The sequence below is a fragment of the Rhea americana genome, unplaced genomic scaffold (assembly GCF_003343005.1).
Source record: "Rhea americana isolate MKP2758 unplaced genomic scaffold, rheAme1 scaffold_84, whole genome shotgun sequence".
Taxonomy (NCBI): Eukaryota; Metazoa; Chordata; class Aves; order Rheiformes; family Rheidae; genus Rhea; species Rhea americana.
This window is the reverse complement of record NW_028187023.1, coordinates 3,715,272-3,724,337: the sequence shown is the minus strand read 5'-3', so window position 1 is coordinate 3,724,337 and position 9,066 is coordinate 3,715,272. Positions and strand designations below refer to the sequence as shown.

Genomic DNA, 9,066 nt, shown 5'->3' with positions numbered 1-9,066 from the left:
ACTTTGGGACTGAATTCAGGATACCTAGAGAAACAGCTCTGGCATTTTGTAGTTTTTATTATTCAACTTTAATAAAAAGTTTTTTTTTTACTATAGTTCTCCACATAATCTGCAGGACATGTGTGTTGGGAGGGGCCTTTAAATTTTTTGTTCAATATACATCATCTACATGCTTTCCTCCTGAATGCAGATGGTGATACTCAGAACCACTAAGTCTGTCAGCTCTTCTGAAAAGACTGCAAAACTTTTCAGCCCCAACAGTTCCAAGTCTGCAAACATTATGCAACCCCTCAAAAAGCTGAAACCATAGAATCAGTAAGGTTGGAAGGGACCTCTGCAGATCATCTAATCCAACCTCCCCACTCAGCAGGGTCACCTAGGGCCATGATTGAGAAAAATCAAAAAAATTAAAAAAGTCAGTTGAGCAAAAAATATTATGGTTTGTTTGAAAAACCACATATATGTAAGTGTAGAAAGCCATCAAATTGAGGGTTTAAAGGAAAAAATAATCCAAACCACCTACTCATCCATTCTAAAGAACATAGATTTTAAAAAGTTATGCCAGCATGGAAATCCAAGCAATTTTACAGGTATTATTTGTGTTTCCACATGTCTTTAATGAGAAAAATTTAACAGTAACTCCTCAGCAGTACACCTACTCTTCAGTTCACCAGCAGAATACAAGGCAGAGATCCTATAACAACCTTTATCAGGCTCTAAAAGCAATTTAACCATGAGGGAAATAGCTTTTGTATACGTAATTTTCTTTTAATATTTAAAAGATAAAGCTTAGTACYTAAAAAAAATAAAGTTAAACAAAAGTATCTCAGTAGGATAGTTTTATTTTGATTTTTAATTAAATCTCCAGACATGGTATCTTTCACCCTTACATGATGAGGCTGTTTACAACCATTTACTCCAGATTCCAGAGGGCAAAGATCCAACACCTGTGCTCACAAAATTTAGATCCAATAGGGACAAATAACTTAAGTTGTACCTAGACAGTTCCCGCTTGCTTTTTAAAATAAACCATCTAAGCAAAGGTAAGCCTTTCATGTCACAGAGCAATGTTTTTTTCTTCATATTCCGATTTTTCTGTTTTATTTTGATTTTCACTTAAACACATTTCACTAGTATTAAGAGATTTAAGTATGAATTACTTCTGTACTTTAATTTTCATATGTACTTGACRTCCCTGTATTATCTGTTCTTGAGGGAAAAAAAAAAGACAAGTTCACAAAGCACAAACTGGAAATACAAACCTCCTTCCCAGAGATCAATATAATAAAAGAGGTAGAGGTCTAATGACAACTGTGACAAACTTAACCCTCCGACACCCATTCCCAACTATTAGAAGGAAAAATAAAGGATAAGAGGCTTGTAACATGATACTGTCCTACATCTGCTTAGCTAAAGATTCTGGGTGAGGGAATTCCCATGAAACTGTCACTGCTCTTGGAGGAAAGGCTCTCATCTCCCTCCCCAAACTCCTATAAAGAAAAAAAAAAAGTGTGACAAAGTGGGACAATGTAGACTTACTCCATTTAACTCTCTACTATTTAATCCCCTTTAAAACTTTAAAGTTATTTTATTCYTTCCTTCTCCAGAAAGTTCCATCGCTGCTTTGTTTTTCTTCCCCCTTATAAGTAAGATCCAAAGTTATGAATGTGCCCATACTCAGGTTTTATCCACAGATGAGGCTGAACAAGTGATAACTTAGTCTTCTATACTAGTTACTAGGGCTCAGAGTGTGAACAGCTACCAATTTAAACAAACTGATTCTTGGGGAAATTTATCATGTCTATGAAAATAAGTGTAAGGCACTCTTAAGAACACATCCTAACCAAAAATTTARGCTACCATATTAGAAGAAAGCAGAACTATTCCAAATTTTGTATTGGATAATGCAACTATGTATATGGACATGCATTAGTTAATTTTTTATTATTATTATTATTTCATTATATTCTGCTTGGAAGAAGGCCAAACTAGCACTCAGAAGGTCATGAGGGTAACATTCGAGGATAACATTCTATCAGGCATTTGTGATGATACTTCCCCAATAAAAGAACTAAAACTTATTCCAGACAAAGTTCTACAATAACTGTGACTCCCTCTACCAGACAGCTGGAAATACCTGAACACAAACTGCAGATTTTTTACACAACACAACAACAACAAAAAAAATCCACAAAAMACACACATGCACACACAATGAGAACACAACCACCCCTACATGCACTCTTCTTARGAAAGAAAAGTCACATTACTTGAAGTCTAGGTTGTTCTGTATATTATTCAGATTAAACACAATATCCAGATGTCACTCATTCAAGTTTCATACAAAGGTTTAACTATTTCTCTATCAAATAGGAACTCTCATCTGACTTTTCAGCTACTTGTAATGASCAGCCCTACAAATTCTCAGCAAGAACTGAAATAAGAGGCATACGGCCCATGCATTCACAAAAGCATGGAAATTTGTCTTCTAATACCAAACACATTTTTGCCAAACCGTATATAACTGAAGTTTCACACTTCTTGACCAAGCATCTACACCTGGTCTCCTTTGGGCTGGAAGACAGAGAACCCACGCTTTTTGGCAGCAACTGAGATCCGTTCAAAAATAAAGCTTTCAGTGATCGTCAGAATTAATAAAGTTTAGTTTCCTATACACATGCATTTATTGGTTAACAACCCTCTTCTCATCACTGAGGCATTTGTAAGTTTATCATCTGTGTGAATTCTCACATGCCTAAACTCTATTTTAAAAACCATGCTTGTACAATATTCCATTTAAGCTGCTGCAGAACCTTTGAGGAGAAAKGAACAAGCAGCTCAGTCCATATATTCAATATAATTACTAGTTCACCAGGAATTATAAATCAGCATGAGCTACAATTGTAGAGATTTCTTAATCTTCCTCATTAAAAAAAACAGTATCAACTTAGAACAATAACTTGTTATGYACATTTAATAAGTTTACCTAGTAACAGTTTCTGAAGAAAGCTAAAAATGGAGATGAGTGGCAAASGGGAAAACACTGAAAAGGAGAAACATCTCCTTAAGATACCAACTTTTGCTAGAAAACAAGGCAGAGGAAAAASTACACAGTTTAGCATGGAAAGCTAGTCACACAGAAGAAAATTAGAATAGAAACAAGGAATAAAGCCCAAGACTCCATTGCTGTGGTTGAAACATGAAAAAACAAATTCAAGAAGAGACTGGAAGGATATTTACAATTACATCAAACCACAGTTGCTACAACAGTCTGAAGGAAAACATTTTGAAGCAGGGAATAGCGATTACCATGAAGCCATCTGTTCTGAACACTGAATCAAACATTTTCATAGGCTGGCCTGAAACCTGATAGAATTATGAACTTCAGTTATTCTACTTCTATCTTTAGCATTGATACAGAAATTTGTCTCTCTCAGTTGCACTATTTCACTGTTAGAAACAAGTGTTTCTTGTATAGCCTTCTTGACTGTAACGTTGATAGATTTTAGTGGCAAAAACTTAAAATGATCACCYAATTTGATCTCTGGCCAAATACAGCCCCTATATCCAGGGATCACTTTATCCAGGAATGCGGATATCAACAGTGAGCAATATATTCATGCAGCAGACAATGTTCATATCTTATGTTAATCTTAATGAAATATTTCACCTGATTTTGCACTTTGATTCATTGATCTTAAGGGAAAAAGACTGTAAATCTTTAGAACATACGGTCTTTCCATCATAAAAGGWGTTCAATATTAATATCATACGTAGAAAATGTTTGTTTTGACTAGGCTTCTATTAACTATAACATCAATTGTTAATTGTTAGACAACTTCTGTGTATCTTGCAATTGCATCCCATAGCTACATTTGGSAGCAGTGTTCAACACTTCTATTATAGCTCAGGGAGTTCTCAGGAACTCTTCTTGGCCACATACATAACAATAAAGCCAGGTACATCTACAAAGAGGCATGAGAGAAGCAACCAAATGTAGATACAGCTTGCTTTATATCAAGTGTCAGGAATTCTTATACAACTCATTTGAGATGAATAAACTAGAAGTTTATCAACAATATATGCTAATTGTCAACAAAATTCACATTCTTTCCAAATCGAATTAAAAAGCACGCATACACACTTGCAGAAAAAGTTGCACAAACACTGCCAGCCTAAGACATATCTCACTTCCACAGTGATTCAAGGCATTTTAAAAGAACTGCCTCTTTGGGGAACTTGAGAGTACTTGCCTTTGGTCAAATTTTATAAGTTATATCCTCAGAAAACAAACAAAAAATGAACAGATGCAGTGTTTTTCCACTTAACTTTCAACTTCCCCTTAGCACATGCAGCAGTGTTGCGGCATGCATTTTTCATCTAGTATCCTGAATTTCTACCACATAGCTCTGCAGGCTTTTAGGCAGAATATCTACTACTCTTTGCATGGTACTCTTAAAGGAGTGCGCTTCTATCAAGTAAAAGGAATTCTCTTGCAAGTACTACTCAGGACTTTTGGCAAGCAACTACACACATTCTTGGCTCTCAACACTCACTGCTGCAAGTTGGGCAAAACCTGGCATCTTTTTTTTTTTTTTTGTAAATAAAACCAATTCCCACAGATCTTACTACAGTTGCTTTACAGAACCACAAAACATAAAGAAAGACGACAGTTATTTTGCTCATAAACCATGTAATAAAATCCCTTCACATAAAGCAGCAATAACCAGGACAGAGTCCCCACACAAAATATTATGCTTCAACTGCATTTTGCTTTATTAGATAGCAATTAATAATTTATTAGATACTAGATTTAAGTGTTATTTCAGTGTGAAATTCCAAAACTGCAGGCTGCAGAATTCTATTTCTGCTTTATACAKTATTCCTAACATTGTTTAAATCTTCAAGGATTGAATGGCTACATCTCAGGTCTACTGAGATAACAAAAGATCCAAAAAATCAGAAGTCCATCTGTAAACTCAACCTTTACTTCATTACACAAAGCAGCAATGACACAAGAAAATTAAGCTTCTGAAGTAAAATATTGGGAAGGATTAAAAATCGAATTTCTATTTCAGTCTTGAGTCAAATACTGCATACCTTTTTGGCACACTCCAGGTTGTTCAAGGCTGACATCCTGAATCAAGACTTTACAGAACCAGGAATGAAATAATTTTTAGGTTCAAATAAAGAACCTCAAGTGCAAAAGAGTCCTTTCTACTGGCTAATCTGCTTAATTCAATCCAATTATGGCAAGAGTCTCAAACACGTGAATAGAGACAGTTTGCATACACATAATTAGATTACATTAAAACTGCACATTTTATGGTTTGTACCATTTATAACTTTAGAGTTTGACTTGCTATGCAAAATTGGTTTAGTAGTTTGAGTATGGATAATCAGATTCCCAAAGAACAGATCAAAAAACCCATCTTGTGGAACTGTATTTTTCCACACACAGAAGGCCACCAAAAGCATAGAAGAGCTCTACAACACAGAGAAATTAAGTAACTGCAGACTGCTAAAACTGTGCAACATATGCATAGTAGGAAAAAAGTGATATATTGGTAACAGCTGACATGATCAATTTGTTATATAGCAGAGAACTCTTGTTTTTAGCTTTAGATAGGAGAACTGTTTAATGATTACATGCAGACACACTAAAATAGATATATACATACATACACACAAATATACTCAAACTGAAAAGATGAACAGGTTTCCATATGTCAAAGGAAAAGCAAGATTCTAATCCAAGCTCACAGAAGTCTGTTTTGTCCACTTGTACAGATGCAGTGTAAACCACAAAATACATAAGAACACAGTAAGTTGTTACTTCAATATTACAAACATAACCAAGCACAAAAGGAAAAACAGTATTATATAAAATTTTCCAGAATATGTAAGTATCTGAAAAAATAGTTCTGTTAAAACCTAAATGTACAGCAAGCTGTAAGGAAAAAAAAAATAAGGGTGCATCTTTTCTAATTAATATAGAATTAGGGGAGAACACCACAGCTTTTGAGGTCAGCTCCAGTTTTACTAAAYGTCACTGTGTCATATACTGCATTAAATTTGTTCTTTAAATCTCTACAAATTCAGATCTAGAAATAGCAGACACTTGAAAGAAACCACGCACAGGAGACTATCTTAGTGATATTTTCCAAGTATCACTAGACACCTATCCAACCTTTTAGGAATCTAAACATCTTTGCAAATCTAACCTATAGGTCACCAGTGCACTAACTACTCTTAGTACTTTAAGTCAGCTAACTATTGTAAGACATTTCCATTTGATTTGTTATACATCCACCACATTTAATGTATTTACCTACAAAATTTTCAAGTGCAGTTTGCAAAGTGCTGGCTACCTACACTTCAATGAATTTCAATTTCTATTCAAATACCCAAGTTATCTTGTTAAAAAAAAAAGGGGGGGGGGAAGAGGTCTTTCAGTAGTTCCTGGCATAGTAATATAAAAACAAAACTGCTAAGTTGTATTTGCTTAAGTAAGATAATGTACAAATTTGTACATCCTCTTGCTTAGTAAAGATTAGAGGCCATATCCACTGTTAAACATGTTTTAGTTATATGAGCAAGTAAGAATGTTTAGTTACATCCCTAAAGACTCAAATGTAAAATTACAATGATCAATTAAATCATATTTGAAAATTAGGAAGCTAAGCTGCTGAAAAAGCAGTATTGCATCAGCGTACTGATTATCCAGTGGGTATCTGAATAATTTACTGTTTTAGAAAGCTAACTCATGCAATCCATAGAATTCAAAAAATAGTTTTATAAAACTATAAAACAACTCTGAGTAAGAAGCTGCACCAGACGACCCCTGGGCTTCCCATCCAACCTATATCCTCTGATCTTACAAAAACCTGAATCAAGTTTATTCTGCAATGCATCTGCTACATGAACCCCCCACCACACACACTTTCACATGCAAATAATTCCTGTGTATCTGTGTAGCGTAAGTATACATCATATACATGTAAGGCTTTAAAAAACACTCCCAAGGGTGAAAGTAACTCAACAGGGGGAAATGTTGGTTTTTAAAGCAGCTAAACAGATTCTAAAATAAAAAATAAAAATAAAAAAAAACAATAAAAAAACCCAACTCTGATTAATAGTAATCACAGTTACAACTGGAAAAGAAAGCAACAATTGAAGTACAGTCATTAGAGAACTGGTAAGTAACTCAATTTGGTTTCTAGTAGTCTTTTTTTTATAAAAATGAAAAGGACAACAGGAAAGAATTATTTAGATAAATAGATAGGAAGAGAAATTCAAATAATAGTGGCTTAATGCCACATGACTGCACAATGACTCAGGACACAAAAGTATGTGATATCTTTTCTTTCCAGAAATGCAGAATGACATTCATTTCTTTCAATAAAGGAAATATTTCCCATCCTACCACTAATAGGAAACATGAGATACAGCAAGTGTCATTAATCATTCAGCATCTTCAGATCTGATAACCTGAACTCAGATGGCTTCTTAAATACAGTCTGAAGCCCATAGATGAGAACCATTTCGTTGCTCTCCATGCATAAAACCTACTAAGAACTTCAGAATGATGCTTATCTAAGGAAGAGTTTAAAGAGGAGACTTAAGAGAATAGTGAGGTGAGAACAGCAGCAAGACTTCCCCGGTAAAGCTACCACAGACTTTATACCATTAAGATTAAACACACACGTGAGTCTGTTCCCCCCACATGCTATATCATACTTTTTTGCATGATGAGAATATTTGGTAATATACATTGATTAATCACACACTAATTCTTTCACAGACTATTGACAACTGGTAAGCAAATAAAATATCCTGTTCAGTAAAAAAATATATTAATCTCCCTTTGCATATCAAAACAGATGCTGAGCAGTTTTAAGCTGTAATAACAGACTAAAATGAAATTAAACTTTGAGCTACTATGGAGAATGTAGAGTCAAAACAGCCAACACATTAATAAGCCCTTTTATTAATCACATTTACTCCCAGTAGATATATCACAGAACTATCATTTTAACAACACAACTATATTTGAAATACTCAGCTTGCAAAGTTAGTCCTGAAAGCACAACCTCGATTTTTTCATTAAAAGAACTGCAGAGCTCTGTTACTAGGAATAACAAAGACAGAAATAAATCCCATCTGCAGATAATTTTTTTAATACTGAAAGTATATGAAGATAGAGCTAGTCAAACCAGTAAAATTTGAGCAACAGTCAATATATAGTAGAGCTTCACAATGACATATTTGTAATTGTTTCTCCCTTAAAGTAATGGTATTGATTTTTAAAGTTAGTTCTTTTCTGACACTAGCTTAAGAGCTATCAGTCAATTCTCACCTCACTTTCACTTCAAAACTCTTCTTTTATGATAGGACAGTCACAGTAGTTTAGGCAGTCTAAATATTGTAGCAGGGTCAGTAAATTGACTACATGTTCTTCAAAATAATTTGTCTCTTCACAGAAGATATAGTTTTACAAACTGTTTGTGCCCCTCAGTTAACAAGATCCAGATTCACAATCCCAAAAGTCAGACTGAAACAATTACTAATCACACACTACTCTGAAAACATCCTTCAAACTCACTTAACCTCCACGACATGAAAGAGCTTTGCAGGTAATGCAGTCAGTGTGGCTGACAACAAAACCTGAAGGAGTGCAACTAGTATTACTATCAGCTACTACAAGTAAGCTTATTCCTCACATTATACCAAGCAAAGTAATTATTATAGAAAGTAAAAAGTTGCATTCTTCTCCTTAGCACAGGAAGTCCAGTATGTTCTCATAATAAGGACATTAAAAAAAAGAATCTTAATGTAAACAACATTGTACAGCTAACTAACAATGACAACGCTAAGCAAAATCAAATCTCCAGGAGAATTTAGTTTAGTAGCTAAACCACCATTAAAAAAAAAGTTCAAGACTGCTTGGTAGAAGTTTCCAGTACCATCTCAAGCCATGGTAGAGAAATTATCTAAGAGGCAGCAAAGAATCGTTTCTATATTCTCAATTCTCTAAACCATACAGTCTTTTAAACAAGAATAGTC

The 9,066-nt window shown here is 34.4% G+C and overlaps 1 protein-coding gene across 1 annotated transcript in view; it reads right to left on the bottom strand.

The window, feature by feature from the left end:
* LOC146585245 (pecanex-like protein 1) overlaps positions 1 to 9,066 on the bottom strand; it is a 50,607-nt gene that overhangs the window by 18,691 nt on the left and 22,850 nt on the right. The window lies entirely within an intron of this gene.